At 42.2% G+C, this 20,571-nt stretch overlaps 4 non-coding genes across 4 annotated transcripts; all 4 read right to left on the minus strand.

The window, feature by feature from the left end:
• Positions 1-2,523: 2,523 nt before the first annotated feature.
• On the minus strand, positions 2,524-2,616 carry LOC116750114. Its single transcript, XR_004348843.1, has one exon. It is a non-coding gene; the product is annotated as a small nucleolar RNA SNORD116 (small nucleolar RNA).
• A 2,597-nt stretch (positions 2,617-5,213) lies between these two features.
• Positions 5,214-5,306, minus strand: LOC116750107. The gene has a single exon (XR_004348837.1). It is a non-coding gene; the product is annotated as a small nucleolar RNA SNORD116 (small nucleolar RNA).
• A 1,823-nt stretch (positions 5,307-7,129) lies between these two features.
• LOC116750138 lies at positions 7,130-7,222 on the minus strand. Its single transcript, XR_004348866.1, has one exon. It is a non-coding gene; the product is annotated as a small nucleolar RNA SNORD116 (small nucleolar RNA).
• A 9,113-nt stretch (positions 7,223-16,335) lies between these two features.
• Positions 16,336-16,402, minus strand: LOC116750281. The gene has a single exon (XR_004348977.1). It is a non-coding gene; the product is annotated as a small nucleolar RNA SNORD109A (small nucleolar RNA).
• Between the last annotated feature and the right edge of the window lie 4,169 nt (positions 16,403-20,571).

Here is a 20,571-nt window from a genome sequence, read left to right on the forward strand (position 1 = left end):
CTCTTGCAGCCTTTGGGCCCATCTGAGGAAAACCTAATGTGGAATGGCACATCTTAGGGTGAGTGAATGCCTACCGTCCTGAGTAATCCAAGGCCATGCTCAGCAGTATGCGCCCGCCTCACTTTATCCGGTTTTCCTTAGCTCATCCAGGCATCAGAGTACGTGAAGGTCTTCTTTTTGTCGACAGCCAGCCTTGCCGAGCAACTACACCTGAGAAGTGGACAGAAATAACAGAGGCTTCAGAAGTGGACCGAGGTCCTCAGGGAACATGATCCATGCGAATGTTTACCTGGGCTTCTGCTCTGAACCTGCTTCCCAAGGACCTCTATCCCTCACTGATTATTGTTTTGTGACTCACAGCATGTCTGCAGGAAGTTAGGCATGTACATTGGCCAGTGTGTGAGACGCTGTATGTGTGTATTCACGCGCGTGGGCGTGTGCGACTGCGACTGCGCACGAGGACGCGATTGTGGGTTCCTGCGTGTGCCTCTGAAAACGCGTCTTGCTCTCTGTGTGTCCCTGTGGCCCTCTGCAGAAGCCTCCAATAGTTAATACCAGAGATTATACACAACACCCTGGTTGGACTCCCAACAGAAAAAGAAAGACCCCTGTGAGCTGCAGGAGACTTATGAGAACTGTGACCCCCAGGAGCTGTAGAAATAGGCCACAGACTCCCGCTCTCGCATAGCCATGCCTTCTGACCAAAGGACGAACCTAGATGAGACCTGCCTACCGGCCGTGGGTGTCACATGAGTGTGGACATGGACATCCTGCCAGCTAACTGCACATCTGATGTGCACTTGGGCCACTCCCAGTGCTTCCGGAAGCAAGGGAAACTCCTATGGGTGGACTGAAACCAACCTGAAGATGGCTACAGGCAAGATGCAGACTGGCACCACTCAAGGGGCTAACGATATTTGGCCCAAAAGCCAATTCTCGCCAAATAGGACAAATCACGTTCTGTGGACCCGTGGGTATGCCCACCACGGGAAGTGGTAGGATTAAGCAACCATAATCCAGGTTGGAACCCCACAGCAGAAACTAGACCATCTTCCCGGCCACGTCTCGCCAGCGCCCAGCGGCAGGTTTCTCGGCCCTGAACCTGGAGGAAATGCTCAAATTTTTGACAGCCTTGTCCTAAGTGCCCTCCTCCTGCCCTCAGGGCAACTCGACCTTACCTGAAGCCACAGACATCATGCGAACATGGGGTCACTGTACACCAAGGAAGACAGGCCACATACATGTCTGCTTTGATGACGCCTACCCCACCCCATGCATTATGGCACTTCTCCACTGCCACAGCGACACTACTAAGGACCTTGCAGAGATCAAAAGCACTGTCCCCGAGGACCACAGACAGACTTCCAACAGAAGACCTCTGCCACGCGAGGGGACCTGTAACTCTGAAAGGGCACAGTGCCTGTCCACGGCAGCGCACCTAGCATAGCAACAGTGTCCCCATCTCTGCCCCGCGTAAACTTCTGGCTGTTCGAAAGGCCTGCATGACACACGGGCCGGCCGCGTCATGCCCTCCAGGAGAAAAACTTTCACTTGCACATTCCCAAACAAGGGACAAAGCGGCCAAAGGGCATGTTCGCATAACTCACCTATCCTCAAGAAGAGGGGCACACACGCCTCAGCATGTCTATCTTCTCTAGGTCCCGCAAGACACCCTTTGGGAGTCATCCCTCCAGCAACGGAATCTCAACTCATCACATGTTACCTACCTCACCGAATCCTCATGAACTGCCAAAGCCATCCCCTTCATACGCAGCCGATGCCAGCCCACCACGAACAGGACACATGCTTGGGAAGCCGTGGCCAGCATCTGCAACACAATGATGACAGCCCATCCCACGACATCACACAGGACATGTCCTCATAATGTCTTACCTTCCTCTCCAGGCCAACAGTCACCACGCAGGCTAAAATGCAGCACTCGTTCCTAACCCCACTCCACGATGACCCACTTAGTGCAAACACTGTGCCAGAAGCTGCAGTAGATGAGCTGACATGGGCACCCCTGAGGCCTAATCCATCAGCCCCCTTCTGCCAATGTCCAACCCCAGCCAGCCCCACCGACTGCTCCAGACCCACCAGGCACCCAAGAACCTCAATGCGCCAAACGCAACGACAGGGAGGGCCACAGGCCTGGCCAGAGGTTCCATGCTCCAACCAGGGAAGCTTTCTCATTTTGGCTTCCAGAATCAACCCCCAAAGTGGCACGCACAAACCGTGACACTGGCCAAAACACACCTCCCAAGCTGCAAGCTCAATGGGCCTACCCCAGTCCACACTCCCACTCTGAAGATCAGCAGTTGAGCCTGCCCCCTCAAATTCCCTCATCGGCCTTTCAGCAGGGACCTGGGATTCATAGACGACCCAGTTTATGTGCAGACATGGTCCACTCTCAGATAGAAACCCCTCCAAAGCTGGAGCCCTGGGTGGTGTTTGCATCATGTCAGGAGGGGACGCTGGCCCTCACACCTAACTGTGCCCTACCCCCGAGACAGGAAACGTGCCGGACCTCAGTTTCGATGAGGAGACGGTAGAGTGTTCTCACTCATTTTGTTCAGATTTTCCAAGGAATGCATACAAGGGTGTCACCATCGATCCAAGCACGTGCTGGGACGCTGCACAACACAATCGGGCATGCCATGCGGGTCTGCAGAGGAGCCATGACCTCCTAGTACTCCAAAACCCTGGGCAATCCGCAGCCCTCAGGCCACTCTGCAAGAGCAACAGTCAATCTACTCTTGCAGCCACTGGGGCCGTCAGAAGAAAACCTAATATCCAATGACACATGTTGTGGTGGTTGAATACCTACCATCCTGAAATATCCACGTCCACGCTCGGAAACGTGGGCCCGCCTCACTTTTTCCAGTTCTCCTCAGCACCTCCAGTCATCAGCCCACGCAAACGTCCTCTTGTCTTTGCTGACGGCCAGCCTTGCCAAGAAACTGCACCTGAGATGTGGACGGAAATCACGCAGGATTCAGAAGTGAACCTGGGTCCTTAGAGAACATGATTTATGCGAACATTTACCTGGGCTGGAGCCCTGAACCTGCTTCACAAGGACCTCTATCCCTTACCAAGAACTGAAAGTGTGTCTGACAGCATGACTGCAGGAAGTTAGGCATGTACGTTGGCCGTTGTGTGTGAGGGTGTATGTGTGTGTTCCTGCGTGTGCGCGTGCGTGACTATGACTACGCATGATGATGCGCTTGTGGGTTTCTGTGTCAGCCTCTGCATCCCCATCCTGGTCTTTGTGTGTCCTTGAGGCCCTCTGCAGTGACACTGAATAGTAAAAGTCACAGGTTATACACAGTACCCTGGCTTTGGACCACCCCCCTGAATGGAGAAACATCCCTACCAGCTTCAAGAAGCCACATGAGAACTTTGACCCCCAGAGGCTGTTGAAATAGGCCACGGACTCCCGCTATCCCACAGCCATGCCTTCTGACCAAAGCACAAAGACTCGAGGAGATCTGCCTCCCAGCCGTGAGTGTCACATCTACGTGGACCTAGAGACCCTGCTAGCTACTAACACATCTGATGTGCACTTGGGGTCACTCCCAGCGCTTTTGGAAGCAAGGGAACTTCCCATGGATGGCGTTAACAATGACCTGCAGCTGGCTATAGGCAAGATGCAACCCGGCACCTCTCAGGGGTCTAATGGACTTCAGCCCAAGTGTGACTTCTCGCCAACTAGGCCAAATCACTTTCTGTGGACCTGTTGGAAAGCCCACCACGGCAAGAGGTGGTCTTCAGCAACCACGACCCAGGTTCAAACCCCACAGCAGAAACCAGGCCACCTTTCCAGCCACGTCTCGGCCAGCTCCCCCTCGACAGGATTCAGAGCCCTGAATCCCGAGGAAACGCTCAAACACTGAGCAACCTTGTCCTCACTGCCCTCCTCCTGCCCACACGGCAACTCGACCCTACTGGAAGCCACAGATAACATGCGAACACGGGGACACTATACACCAGGGAAGACAAACCGCAAGCATGTCTGCTTTGATGATGCCGAACCCACACCATGCATTCTGGCACTTCTCCACTGCCACAGCGATACTACCGAGGACCTCACAGAGATCAAAGGCACTGTCCCCGAGGATCACAGACAAACTTCCAACGGAAGACCTCTGCCATGAGAGGGGACCTGGAAGCCAGTAAGGGCACAGTGGCTGTCAAGGTCAGCGCACCTGGCATCACAACAGTGCGCCTATCTCTACCATGCCAACGGACTGCTTCGGATAAACCTCTGGCTGTTAGATAGGCATCCGTACCTCATGGGCCGGCCGCGTCACGCGTCAGCATATACTCTGCATATCGATATTTTCTAGCTTACGCAAGACACCCTTTGGGAATCATTTCTCCGGCAACGGGATCACAAGTCTACACAGGTTACCTACCTCATCGCATCCACATGAACCACCAAAGTCATCCTCTCCATAGGCAGGTGATGCCAGCCCATCAAGTACATGACAAATCCTTGAGAAGCTGAGGCCAGAGCCTGAAACCCAATGATGACAGCCCATGCCACAACATCACGTAGGACCTGTCCTTACCATGCCTTACCTTCCTGTCCAGACCATCTGCCATGACGCAGGCTTAAATGCAACACTCGGATCTCACCCCACTCCACGATGACCCACAGGGGGTAAACACTGTGCCAGGAATTGCAATACAGGAGCTGACAAGCGCAACACCGAGGCCTAATCCATCAGCCCCCTTGCGCCGATGCCCAACGTCAGCCCCCACACACCCACTGCTCCAGCCCCACTGGGCACTCAAGAACTTCACCATGACAAACGCAAAAACAGGGAGGGCCACAGGCCTGGCCTGAGTCTCCGGGCTCCAACCAGGGAAGCTTTCTCATTTTGGCTTCCAGAATTAACACCCAAAGCGGCACAAAAGAACCATGACACTGGCCAAAACATACCTCCCAAGCTGCAAGCTCACTGCACCTACCTCAGCCCACACTCCGACTCTGAAGATCAGCAGGTGAGACTGCCCCCTCACATTCCCTCAACGGCCTTTCAACTGGGACCTGGGATTCATAGACGACCCAGTTTATGTGCAGACACGGACCACCCTCAGACTGGAACCCCTCCAATGCTGGAGCCCTGGGTGGTATTTGCATGCATGTCAGGAGGGGACGATGGCCCTTACTCCTAACTGTGCCTTACCCCCGACAGAGGAAACGTGCTGGACCTCAGTATCGATGAGAAGACGGCAGAGTGTTCTCACTCATTTTGTTCAGATTTTCCAAGGAATGCATACAAGGGTGTCATCATCGATCCAAGCACATGCTGGGAAGCTGCAGAACATTACTGGGCAGGCTGCGAGGCTCTGCAGAGCAGCCATGACCCCGGTGTACTTCAAAACCCTGGGGAATCCACAGTCCTCAGGCCACTCAGCAAGAGCAACAGTCAATCCACTCTTGCAGCCACTGGGCCCATCTGAGGAAAACCTAATATCCAATGTACATCTTAGGGTGGGTGAATGCCTACCTTCCTGAGCTATCCACGGCCACGCTCACCAACATGCACCCGCCTCACTTTTTCCAGTTCTCCTTAGCACCTGCAGTCATCAGACCAGAGATGTGGACAGAAATCACTCAGGCTTCAGAATTGGACTGGGGTCCTCAGAGAACATTATTCATGTGAACATTTACTGAGGTGTGATCCTGGAACCTCCTTCCCAAGGACCTCTATCCCTTACGGAGGACTGATTGCGTATCTGACAGCACGACTGTAGAAGTTAGGCACTTACGTTAACCGGTGTGTTTGAGGGTGTATGTGTGTGTTTGCACGTGTATGCATGTGCATGCACGAGGATGCGCTTGTGGGTTTCTGTGTGTTCCTCTGAATCCGCGTCTTGGTCTCTGTGTGTCTCTGTTGCCCTCTGCAGAGAACTTGAACAGTAAAAGCCACAGCTTATACACAGCGCCATGGCTTTGGACCTCCCCACTAAATGGAGAAAACCCCTGTTAGCCTCAAGAGGCCACTTGTGAACTTTGACCCCCAGGGGCTGTTGAAATTGGCCACGAATCCTGCTCTCCCACAGCCACGCCTTGTGACCATAGCACAAAGACTCGACGAGATCTGCCTCCCGGCTGTGGGTATGACATCTACATGGACCTGGAGACCCTGCCAGCTAGTAGCACATCTGATGTGCACTTGGGGCCACTCCCAGTGCTTTTGGAAGCAAGAGAACCTCCCATTGATGGTGCCGACTCTGACGTGCAGCTGGCTACAGGCAAGATGCAGCCCGGCACCTCTCTCTGGGCTAATGGACTTCAGCCCAAGTGCTACTTCTTGTCATCTAGGGCAAATCACTTTCCATGGACCTGTGGGAATGCCCACCATGTGGGAAGTGGTGGGCTTCAGCAACCATGACCCAGGTTCAAACCCCACGGCGGAAACTAGGTCACCTTTCCGGCCACGTCCCGGCCAGCTTCTAGCCGGCAGGGTTTGGAGCCCTGAATCCGAGGAAACGTTCAAACACTCAACAGCCTCATCCTCAGTGCCCTCCTCCTGCCCACAAGATGACTCGACCCTACTGGAAGCCATAGACATCATGCGAACATGGGGACACTGTACACCAGGGAAGACAGACTGCAAGCATGTCTGATATGATGATGCTGACCCCATCACATGCATTCTGGCACTTCTCTACTGCCACAGCGACACTACCAAGGACCTCACAGAGATCAAAGGCACTGTCCCCGAGGACCACAGACAGACTTCCAGTGGAAGACCTCTGCCACGCGAGGGGAGCTGGAAGCCTGCAAGGGCACAGTGAATACACTCCCCGAAATGCCACGCCCAAAGTGGGAACCTGGCCAAAACACACCTCTCCAAGCCGCGAGCTCACTGGGCCTAGACTGCACACACTCCTTCTCCTAAGACCAGCAGGAGAGCCTGCCATCTCGCAATCCCTCACCAGCCTTTCACCAAGGACCTGGGATCATAGACTACCCAGCTACTGTGCAGACACAGTCGACCCTCAGACAGGATCCCCTCCAATGCTGGCACCCTGAGTGTTGTTTGCATGCGTGTCAGCAAGGGAACGTTGGCCCTCTCTCCTAACTGTCCCCTACCCCCAAGGGAGGCAACGTGCTGGACCTCAGTTTCGATGAGGAGATGGTAGAGCATTCTCACTTATTTTGTTCAGATTTACCAAGGAATGCATACGAGGGAGTCATCATCCATCCGAGCACGTGCTGGGACACTGCAGAATCCAACTGTGAGGCCGGGTGGCTCTGAAGAGGGTCCAATGACCCCAGAGTACTCCAACAGCCTGGGGAATCCACAGCTCCCAGGCCACTCAGCAAGAGGAACAGTGAATCCACGCTTGCAGTCACTGGGCCCATCCAAGGAAACCCTAATATCCAATAGCACACCTTGGGGTGGGGGGATGTCTATGGCCCTGAGAGATCCATGGCCAGGTTCAGCACCCTGGGACCACCCCACTTCTTTCGTGTCTCCCTCATACCTCCAGTCATCATATCACGCGAAGGTGTTCTTGTCTTAGCGGATGGCCAGCCTTGCCTGGCAACTCCACCTGAGAAGTGGACAGAAACCACACATGAGCTTCAGAATTGGATCCGGGTCCTCACAGAAGAAGATTCATGCCAATGTTTACCTGGGGGTAAGCCCTGCACCTGCCTCCAACTACCTCTTTCCCTTAGGGAGGACTGAATGCGTGTCTGATGGCAGGAGTGTAGGACATTAGTCACTTACGTTTGCTCGCATGTGTTTGTTCATTTGTATTTTTGTGTTTGTAGTGAAATGGCATTCCTTCTACACATCACTGTGGCCTGTGCCATGTGAAATGCAAAGAATTCCCATGTACACTATGATTTGTGCTTCATGCTAGGATCTGCCGCCTAAGTCGAAATCTTCACATTTTTTCAAATCTTCTTATTTTTCATTTTTCATACTTTTTATCCTATGTCATATTCTCCCATGAAAAGGTATCACTGCCCTTCCCAACACATAATTTGTACCTCTCACCTGATATGTTCATGGACTTTTAAAAACCCTTTAGCAACGTCCCTCACAGAGTTCCTTTTTAAAAATATTATCTTTTTTTTGCCAACAAACACATGAAAGGATGCTCAACATCACTAATCAGTAGAGAAATGCAAATCAAAACTACAATGAGATATCACCTCACACCAGTCAGAATGGCCATCATCAAAAAATTTATAAACAGCAAATCATGGCGAGGGTGTGGAGAAAAGAGAACCGTCCTGCACTGTTGGTGGGAATGTAAATTGAGACAGCCACTATGGAGAACAGTATGGAGGTTCCTTAAAAAACTACAAATAGAACTACCATATGACCCAGCAATCCCACTGCTGGGCATATACCATGAGAAAACCATAATTCAAAAAGAGTCGTGTACCACAATGTTCATTGCAGCTCTATTTACAATAGCCAGGACATGGAAGCAACCTAAGTGTCTATTGACAGATGAATGGATAAAGAAGATGTGGCACATATACACAATGGAATATTACTCAGCCATAAAAAGAAACGAAATTGAGGTATTTGTAGTGAGGTGGATGGACCTAGAGTCTGTCATACAGAGTGAAGTAAGTCAGAAAGAGAAAAACAAATATCGTATGCTAATACATATATATTGAATCTAAAAAAAAATGGTTCTGAAGAAACTAGGGGCAGGACAGGAATAAAGACACAGACATAGACAATGTACTTGAGGACAGGGGGAGGGGTAATGGTAAGCTGGGACGAAGTGAAAGAGTGGCATGGACATATATACACTACCAAATGCAAAATAGATAGCTTGTGGGAAGCAGCCACATAGCACAGGGAGATCAGCTCAGTGCTTTGTGACCACCTACAGGGGTGGGATAGGGAGGGTGGGAAGGAGACGCGAGAGGGAGGAGATATGGGAGTATATGTATAGCTGATTCACTTTGTTATAGAGCAGAAACTAACACACCATTGTAAACCAATTATACTCCAATAAAGATGTTAAAAAAAATATTATCTTTTTTCCTAAACATAACACCTTTGTGGAAAATATCTCCAATATTATGTGATCTTTTTCGCATGTTTTAAAAAGATTATCCATAGATCTGTTTTTTATTATGAATCACCATACGTTATGCAACGTATTTTATATTCCATTTCATGTTATTACAAAAGGTAAACTATCCTAGTCACAGAAGGCAAAAAGAACAATAGCAATAAAATATCTTTTTCACAAAAAGTTAAATGAAAAATTTACATACATTTTTCTTTACCAGTATTACTGTATTTTGTGATATAAGGATTTAATTTTACAGATAAACTGTAACCAGCAGAATCACAGGGGTTGATTTTCAAATTATATTTTTGGTAAAATCTTTCCTCCTGTACCATATAATCAGCTCTTTCAACTGAAGAAGAAAAGAAATAACTCCATTGAAATTGTTAAAATTATTTTAATAGACACTTCTCAAGTGAAGATACACAAGTGATTATAATCCTTCAAGATATGATGAACTTCATTAGTGACTGGTAAAATCAAAAGTGAATTGAGAATGACAGCACCAAATCTGACACATGAGGAACTCCAACACCTGTCCCTTCATAAACAATAATGAAAAAGTGGTAAATGCTTGCACTATCAACTTTTTTGGAAATCTGCAAATTCACCAAGTAATAGCTGTCACTAGGCAATCTCTTAATCAAGAAACATAGTTCAATTTCTAAAATCCAGAAACTTTGGGCTGTTTAACTGACTCTAATCCCATGTCTTATTCCCCAACTCAGTGATATTATTGAGAATAACACTCCACATTCCTGGTTCTTGTAGTGGAAAGAGTCGGACTGACCTCTTATCCAAAGAATTGTAATTTCTTCTTTTAATTTATGATTTATATTGGCTCCCTAAAACACTGGTTCAAAGACTTGCTTTTCTTTCTCCTAATTCAGAAGTCACTCAATGCTATAGCAGCTAGATTGGTGGTAATTTGCATTGTTTGTCGCTGCTGCCTAATGCAACGGATTACAGTTATAACAGAAAATAAATTAAACCAATACCTTATGAGGAAAGTTCAGGAATGAATTTTTTGTGTTTTTGAAGTAATGGCTATCAGGTGATTCCATGTGTTCCTCATAATATATAAGGACAGCACAGATGTGGAGTTATGTGCCTATTCAGGGAAAACTTGAGAAGGCCTAAGGTCTCCTCTGCGAGTGAACTTGAGGCTCTTAACAAGCAAAAATTGAGGCTAAGGGAAAGCTTAAAATGCCTGGCTAAGTGTTAAAGGCATATACTAACATACACAGAGAGACTTCTGAAAAGCAGGGAAATTTTTTGTCTTCAGGATTTCTAAGGAAATCTTTGTCCAATTTTTAGCTGACCACAAATCTAATGAAGCAGTCTTCAGTGAACACATACCACAAACAACTTCAACAACAAAAAGCAACAACAGACAAACAGGGAAGGCACATCTGATTTCCAGAGTTGCCACATTATGATATTCATAATGTCCAATTTTCAACATAAAAGTAATGGGCATTCAAGGAAACAATGAAGTATGTCCCACACACAGAGAAAAAAATATAAGAACAAGTAATAGAAACTCTCCCTGAAAAGCCAAGACATTGGACTCAAAGACAAATATTTTAAATCAGTTACTTTAAATGTGTTGAAAGAGCTAATGGAAAACATATTTAAGAACTAGATGAACCCCACAAGCACTGTCTCATGAAATAGGTGTATCAATAAAGAGACAAAGTTTTCAAACAAATCAAGTAGAAATTCTGGAGTTGAAAAGCACAATAGCAAGTGTTGAAAATCTCACAGAAAGGGCTCCACGACAACTTGAGCTGAAAAAATAAAACTAACTTGAAGGTAAGTCAATTTAAATTATCCAATTATAGGAAGAGAAAATTTATTTTTTAATGGACATGGCCTAAAAGTCCTATGAGGCTACCATCCAGTGTACCAACATATGCATAATGAGAGTCACGAAAGAAGAAAGAAAGGAACAGAAACTATATTTCAAGTAATAATGGACAAAACTGTCCAAAGTTGATGAAAAGTGATAAACTACCTATACAAGCAGTCTAATGAACTCCACGTAGGATAAATTCAAACAGATTCATATTGAAACACATCATTATGAAACTGTTCAAATAGAAAGTCAAAGAGAGAACATTGAAAGCAGCAATAAAGAAGGGACTCATCAGATAGAAGTGATCTTCAATAAAATAACAAGTGATTTTTCATCATACAACATGGGGTAAGAAGGCAGTAGGATGATATTTTCAAAGTTATGCAATGAAAAGACATTCAACTAGGAATTCTTGATCCAACAATAATGCCTTACAAAAATGAAGGAGAAATTAAGACATTCTCAGAAAACAAACACTGAGAATGTTCTTTGACAGCAGCCTTGCCCTACAACAAATGTCAAAGGGGGTCAAGCTGAAATGAATGGACCATATACAGTAACTTGAATCCACATCAAGAAATAAATAATATCAGTAAAGGTAACTTCACAAGCGAATATAAAAGCCAATATTAATATGTTTTTTGTAACTCCTCTCTTTTCCTATCATATGCTTGAATAGCTGCATAAAACAAAAATTATCAGTCTGTGGTGATGAGTACATAAGTATAGAGACATAATTTGTGGCAATGACAACACACAGGGGAAATGGAACAATATGGAAGCAAAGATTTTATATACTATTGAAATTAAATTGGTATTAATTAGAACTAGATTGTTATAAATTAAGAAGTTAATTGTTACCCCTAGGGCAACCACTAAGAAAATAACTTAAAATATATATAGTAAAAACAACAAGGAAATAAAGAATTTTAAATGGTGCACTCAACAATATCTACTTAACACAAAAAAGCAATAGTGAAGACCAAAAACATGTAAGACACAGAAAAAAATGAACAGCAAAATGGCAGTAGTCCTACTTTATCAGTAATGACATTAAACAGAAGTGGTATAAAATGTATAAGTGAAAGGCAGAGATTGGCAAAATAGATTTAAAAACCTGATCCAACTGTATGTTATCTGCCAGAGACACACTTTACATTCAACGAGACAAACTGGTTGAAAATTAGAGCATGAAATAAATATTTCATATAAGTTGTAACCAAAAGAGAGCTAGAGTGACTATAGTAATATCAGACAAAATTTGTTTTCAAACAAAAATTGTTTCATGGGTCAATTAAACATTGATAAAAGAGTCAATCAATTAAGAAGATATGACAATCATAAACATTTACACACCTACAAAACAGAGTCCCAAAATATCTGAAGCAAAATTGCACAGAATTGAAGAGAGAAACAGACATCTCTACAATATGTGGATACTTCAATGTCCTACTTTTAATAACCAATAGAAAAATTAGAAAGAAGATCATTCTGGAAATAGAGCACTTGAACAACACCATAAATCAACTACACCTAACGGACTTACGCAGAACACTCCACCTGAAAGCAGAAGATTACACATTTTTCTCAAGTGCATAAGGAACATTCTTCAGAATAGACAGAAATAACACCCAAAATAAGTTTAAATAAATTTTAAAACATTGAAATCATACGAAGTATGTTCACTGGCCACAATGGAATTAAATTAGAAATCAGTAATGAAGGAATTTTAGAAGACTCACCATACACAACTGGAGATTAAGAAACACATTCCTAATAAACAATGAATCAAATAAGCTTCTCTCATTCTCAAGGTAAATTATTAAATTATTTGAGATCAATAAAAATTATCATACAACATTCCAAAACTTACGAGATGCCAAAAGCAGTACTTGAGGGGAAAATTTTATAGCTGTTAAAACTTACATTAAAAAATGAAGAAAGAGAGAGGGTGGGAGGGAGGGAGAAGCAAGAGGGAAGAGATATGGGAACATATGTATATGTATAACTGATTCACTTTGTTATAAAGCAGAAACTAACACACCATTGAAAAGCAATTATACCCCAATAAAGATGTTAAAAAAAAAAATGAAGAAAGAGGGCTTCCCTGGTGGCGCAGTGGTTGAGAGTCTGCCTGCCGATGCAGGGGACACAGGTTCAGCCCCGGTCTGGGAAGATCCCACATGCCACGGAGCGGCTGGGCCCACGAGCCATGGCCGCTGAGCCTGCGCGTCTGGAGCCTGTGCTCCGCAACGGGAGAGGCCACAACAGTGAGAGGCCCGCGTACTGAAAAAAAAAAAAAATGAAGAAAGATTTCAAGTCAATAATATAACCTTATACCTGAAGAAGGTAGAAGAAGAGAAACCCAAACATAAAGCAAGAAAAGGAAGAAAAAAAAAGATTAGCATAGAAAATAATAAAGATTAAAGATTGAAATAATCAATTGAACAGAAATTTAAAAATCAATGAAACCAAAAACTGATTCTTTGAAAACTTCAACAAAATTCAGAAAGTTTTAGCTAAACTGACCAGAGGAAAAGAGAGAAGATTCAACTTACTAATGTCACAAATGGACACAGGCACATTATTACTGATTTCAAAGAAATGAAAAGGGTTATAAACAATACTATGAATAAGTGTACACCAACAAATTAAACAATCAAGATGTAATGGACGAATTCCAAAATACATAAAAACTATCAAAAATAACTCAAGAATAAATTGAAAATCCTAATAGACCTTGCTATGGTCTGAATTTTTGTGTCCCCCCAAAATTCATATTTAAAATTGCAACCCCCAAATGTTAACATAGTAGTAGGTAGGACCCTTGGGAAGTGTTTGGACCATAATGGTGGAGACCTGGTGAATGAAATTCCTTTCTTATAAAAGAGACCTCCACCAAACTCTTTTATTCCTTTCACCATGTGAAGATACAAGAAGTCTTCAGCTCAGAACAGTGCCCTTACCCGAGCATACCAGCCCCCTGATTTCAACCATGTTGGTATTCCAGCATCCAAAACTTGAAAAATAAATTTCTATTGTTTATATGCTACCTGGTCAGTGGTGTCTTGTTATGATGGCCATTAATAAAAAAGTGACTGAGTCAGAAATTTAAAAAATAAAAATAAAAAAAAAAAACCTACCAGCAAAGAAAAGTCTAGGACCATATGCTTCACTGGTGAATTCTACCAAACATTTAAGGAAGAATTGACATCAATACTTCTCAAACACTTTCAAAAAATAGAGGAGGAAGAAACACTTCCTAACTCATAATGAGGCCAACTTAACAGTGATACCAAAGCCAGAAAAGGACATCACAAGGACCTCACAAACTAGTGAATGTAACAAAAAGAAGTAGACTCACAGATACAGAGAACAAAGTAGTGGTTACCATTGCGGAGAGGGAAGGGAGGGGATGAATTAGGTGTAGTGGATTAACAGGTACAAACTATTAGGTATAAAATAAGCTATAAGCTATATTGTACATGGGAAATATAAGCAATATTCTATAATAATTACAAATGGAGTACAACCTTTAAAAATTGTGAATCACGATATTTATACCTGTAACTTATATAATATTGTATATCAACTATACTTCAATTAAAAAAAAGAAGTGATGAGACAGGATATCATCTTGTTCCCAATCCTAAGAAAAAGTACTTCTTTTTTAAAACACCCTGGGTTGTAAATTTTTAATACTTGCCATTTACAGCATTAATACTATATGTCAATTTAATTCTACACATTAAGACAGCAACCATGCACTATAAATCTACTTATATACTAACATGGATGAATAAACAATTATGTAATTTTAGGATCATATTTGTTAGACCAAAATATGTTCTAGTGTTCCTGTCATTCATAATTATACTCAAATATTTTTGAATGATAAGAGTTTCTACAGTTCATGTCAGTATCTGGTTGGGCTCTTTTCCTCCCTAATATTACAATTATTAATGTTCACGGCTATTTTATTAGTTGTTATTGAGTTCACTTGAATTACTTTGCTAGATTCTGGAGAAGTGAAAACATATATTACAATACATAAATAAATAAATAAGTATAAAAATAACAAAAACAATTATTACTTCAAAGAATTTGCGACCATAACTTTGTCAAGAGAAAAACAGAGTTTACCCATTTGTAAAGTATTAAACACCACGCCCTAGGTAACATAAAACCTGTGTAATCATGTCAAGGAATATACAGACCATTTTCCTTATTGATGGATGTTTCAATTTTAACAACAAATAATGATTAATTATTTACTATATGAAATTTCACTATCTCTACACTTGATTAACCCAACCCGATATCTTTTGTGAGATTAATGTACTATGGAAAATTGAATTTTTTTGTGTTTCAGAAAGATGAAGTACTTCAAGGTTCTTTGTCATTTAAAATCTTCATGGCCTTACAAAGATCACAGAAAGTTTAATATATAATTTTTCACATCAAAAAATGAAAAACACCTAATTAAAGTCAAATTCATCACTGAGAAGAGTAGCAATAATGACCCATAATGATCTTATGAATCTGACCAAAATGCTCTAACTATGATGATCTCAATCATGGGGTTAACATTCTGAAACCATAATTTGTTACGGAAACTCCCAAGCACAGCTTAATTTCACCAAAGGATATTTCATTGCAATAAGAAAATGTATTAAAAAACCAACAATTTTCCAAGATTCTCCATTTGTCAATCCACCCAAAACTCAGATAAAATAAAATTTAAAATTTGGAAATGAGGGTAGAGGCAATCACCAAAGAAAAGGACACATCATGAAGATATAATCGAGTAAGCCATTGAACAGATGAACACAGAGACTTCAGGGTGTGGCACAGAGCACATGACATATGAATTTTAAAGGACTCAGGTATAGTTACTCACCCCTATTCTCTAAAGTGGAGGCCCTCATTTCAGCCCTTCTACCTCAAAAAACCATAAATAAACAACAACAAAAAAGAAAGATATAGTCTCAAAAAATACTCAACACTAAAAATAACAACACACTAATACTGACTCCATGGTCAATATTTATTACAGGCATGCATGGTTCCCTTCTTTTAGCCCAACACTAATGAGTCTTTCAGTACCCATCACAGTTGCTTGACCCCTTCTTAATGCAACATTTCTTTTGTTTCCTCATTTATTACTCAAGAACATTTCCTTTAAACAAGTTCTATCTACATCTCTGTTCAAAGTGAGCAAAATAAAGCAAGTCTTGGGTCACTTAGCATATATACAGTGAATATTGCATCATAAGATAAGATGCTAATAATGCCTTGCCCTGGGAGGAAGAAAAGACATGCTTGCAGCAGTATTATGTCATCAATGAGGGGTCACCAAATAAAGCCAGGCTATAAGGGTCTTATTTGTCCTATTAGAGGGGCATTCAACTGGACCTCAGATTGACATCTGGAATGAGTCCCTCAGCATCCTCAGACAATTTTTCTCATCATCGATCCAGACAAGCCCCCTCCCAACATATAAGCATTTCCATAGCCAGGCTTATTTTCTTCAGGCTTATCTACTGCGTTATGAATTAAAAACAGCACATATACAGTAGACATTTTGTTTAGTAGTTGAACAATGGAACCCTCATCTACACAGCACAGTAGGCACATAACCATGGATTTTTTCAAATAAAATTAAATAAAATCTATTGAGAAAATACAAAAAATTAAGTCAACTAAAATTTCAAGGAGTAGTGGGGTAATATTTGTAAATGAGGTAGCAAATAAGTTTTGATTATCATAGAAATATGAGTAAAACATCTAAGTTCTGAAATGCTAGTAATAAAAAGTTAAATAAATATTTTGGCACATTTAAATTTCACTAAAAGATTATTTTCATACATAATAAAATGGTATAAAAAGGAAATTTATCAATGGTTCTTAAATGTTAAGTTACTTCAAAGAGAGATTTTTATTTAATAAAGGAAAGAAACAATAATGAAGATTCCATTAACAAAGTAGGCATACCTATGGGGAAAAATCTATCATAAAAGCATGCTCCCTGAGCGCCTGAAAGAATGAGCTGACAAGACTTGAATTTCTCACATCACTGGCCAGAACACAGACCAAAACTTTCAATAGCACCCGAGTAGCTGCTCACCTTTCTTCCTTGAAGTATGATAACTTTCTAGCCTTTTACCTGCAGCAGAACATCACAAAGAATATAAATCAGATCAGGAAATACATGAAATTCATTTAAAAATCAAGTACAACAATTGGTTCTATGTAATTATTTATTTTACAGGCATCCCCGCATGTCTAGTCCTCATCACACAAATCACGGTTCCTTGGTCCTTTATCACTTTTGTCATTTCATTTCTTCACTTATTTCCTGTCTGAATACTTGACTCTGCAAATAGTCAGTAATCCTGTCTACAATACTATGCAAATTAGTGGCATAACAGTTTTTTTTTTTTTTTTTTTTCTGTACGCGGGCCTCTCGCTGTTGTGGCCTCTCCTGTTGCGGAGCACAGGCTCCGGATGCGCAGGCTCAGTGGCCATGGCTCGTGGGCCCAGCCGCTCCACGGCATGTGGGATCTTCCCGGACCGGGGCACGAACCTGTGTCCCCTGCATTGGCAGGTGGACTCTCAACCACTGCGCCACCAGGGAAGCCCAATAACAGTTTTCTTTTTAAGTGAGAAATTCTAAAGTTGTAGTCCACCAAATAAAGACTTTGTGAAAATGCTTTGTGATGGGTCAAATGAAAAGCACATGATAAAGGCGTTGTTAGACCTATATTCTGGAAGTAAGATAAGAACTCTGAAAATCCATTACAAACAACCTGTAGAAATGAATGGAGCAATGGCTAAAACAGAAAAATATCAATAGATGAGACAGTTCAAAAGATAAATGGAAATTATTAAAAAAGAACCAAATGAAAAAAGACATTAGAGAGAGGTAAGATTGGCTTGTCTTTTCTCCACACAGAATGCGACTAAGAATCCTAGGAGGAGTATATCTATAACCTAACAGAGGTCTCTGAAGGATAAAGGCCTGCAAGTAAACTGGGCAACTCAGAGTGCTAAGTAAAAGAAACCAGACCCTAGATGCTAAGTAATGTTTGATTCCATTTAAATGACATTTTGTAAAAGGCAAAACTATAGAAACAGTGATTGCAAGAGATTGTGGAGTAGAAGGAGGAGAAACACAAGGGGATTTAGGGGTAATGGAACCCCTCCACATCATGATTGTGGTGCTAGATATACTATTCTATACCTTTGTCAAAACCCACAGAACTGTACACAACAAAGGGTGTATTTTACTGTACATAAAATAAAAAGTATATAAGAGGTACAAATATAAAATTGAAAAAAGGCTGGGACAGGGACTTCCCTGGTGGTCCAGTGGTAAAGAATCTACCTTCCAATGCAGGGGACACGGGTTCAATCCCTGCTCGGGGAACTAAGATCCCACATACAGTGGGGCAAATAAGCTCGTGCGCCACAACTACTGAGCTCGTGCGCCGCAAACCACAGAGCCCACATGCTCTGGAGTCCACACGCTACACCTAGAGAAGAGAAAACCAGCATGCCACAACTAGAGAGAAGCCTGTGCACCGCAATGAAGAGCCCACGCGTTGCAACAAAAGAGCCCGCATTGCTCAACAAAGATCCCACATGCCGCAACTAAGACCTGATGCAGTCAAATTAATTAATTAATTTAAAAATAGCTTTTTAAAAAGAAGAAAGGCTGGACTGAACACTGGTCCTAGTATTCATGTACCCCTTCCACACTCTCATGTATTGAGCCTATATATTTGTTAGCAGGCACACACTCAAAGGAATACCATTTAATAAGGAACCAGATACTCAGATATCAAATGTTGAATACATGCAAAATTGGTAGCACTCAAAGCTACCCAAACTGTGAACTAACACTAAAATGAGTTAGCTAACATCTTCCCTCACTTGCTTAGAATAGAAATACAGTACTGTTCAACAACAGTGATTTTGTCCCTCATTTTTTTCAGATTTTTCACAATGTATGAATATATGATCCAGACACATTCATTCAAAAGGGCACCTTTTGCTGGCTGCCTGTGAGAAAGGATAGACCCTGAAGACACCCAAGAAATAACAGTCATTCATAATCCTGGAAACATACTGAACCACTTGATTTACACGTGAAAATTGGAGATGACAATGAATAAGGGAGGTTACACCAGCTATTAAACCAATGAGAGAAAGTTTTTCATTTCAGTTCTTCATGAACATTATGAGTAAAATCAATATATTTCTGTGGTAGAATTCTACCAATCCAAATGATCCTACTGTCCTTGAATAATATTTAATTCACTTATTCGAGATACACTTTCTCCATCATAATTAATGTTGTAAGACAAGGAAATGCTTTGTATGCAAACCAACATTGATTCCATAACATTTAAAACAAAAACCATAAATGCAAAAATGCACAATAATAAAAAGATATATAAGGTATGAGGCAATGGGCTTCAATTGTGTTTATCTTGGTTTTTCAGTTTACTTAATTATTTCTACAGTAAGATTTTCCACCAATACTCAACAGGATATTCACGGTGCACAGAGTTGTACACCTTCAAATGAAACAAGTATGATCTTAAAGTCCTGGTCAGACAACTCCTCAAAATGTTAAACATAGAGTTACCATATTCTCATCCCTAAAAGAACTAAATCTCTACACAGGTATTTATAGCAAGATTATTCAAAATAGCCAAAGAGTAGAAATAACCCAAATAACCACTAACTGATGAATGAATAAGCAAAATGTGATATATCTATAAATGGAATATTACTCATCCATAAAGAAATGGAGTTCCGATACATGTCATAAGGTGGCTGAACCTTGAAAATATTATGCTAAGTGAATTGTGGGTAAAAAGACTTGTTCTATTGGAAATGGTTCAAATGCAGATACGGATAAGACTCATTGGTATCATAGTATTCATGCATTTATTCCACACTTTCATATTTCCTGAGCATGTATGTACACCTGAAGCCATACGCTTCAAGATATTCTTCTTTTTACATATTATTTTATACAATCATTTTGATCTAATTTCAGACTTAAAGTCTTATAGCTGTAAATCAACTATACTTAAATAAACGTTTTAAAATGAATATTTTAAAAAGTATCCTGTTTCTCTTCAAATTTAATCCAATAAGTTCTACCATCTTTTGATGTTCCTGCTTGAAACAATTATTAAATATTATGATTATTGCCAAATGTTGAGTTCTTATATCCTGTCATGCTTATAATGTTCCTTGCAGCTTTCTGTAGTAAAGAACTTTACTTTCTACCCTATTCATTCATTCATTCATTCACGTATTAGTTTGTTTTTTTTAGCCTTTTTTTTTTTTTTTTTTTTTTTTTTTGCTGTACACGGGCCTCTCACTGCTGTGGCCTCTCCCGTTGCAGAGCACAGGCTCCGGACGTGCAGGCCCAGCGGCCATGGCTCACGGGCCTAGCCGCTCCACGGCATGTGGGATCTTCCTGGACCGGGGCACGAACCCGTGTTCCCTGCATCGGCAGGCAGACTCTCAACCACTGCGCCACCGATTCACATATTAGTTTAATAATATTATAAACATCTTAACATCATTAATCAGTTTTATCATCCTTAAAGAGATTTACCAGGTCC

This window comes from Phocoena sinus, chromosome 2 (genome assembly GCF_008692025.1).
Source record: "Phocoena sinus isolate mPhoSin1 chromosome 2, mPhoSin1.pri, whole genome shotgun sequence".
Taxonomy (NCBI): domain Eukaryota; kingdom Metazoa; phylum Chordata; class Mammalia; order Artiodactyla; family Phocoenidae; genus Phocoena; species Phocoena sinus.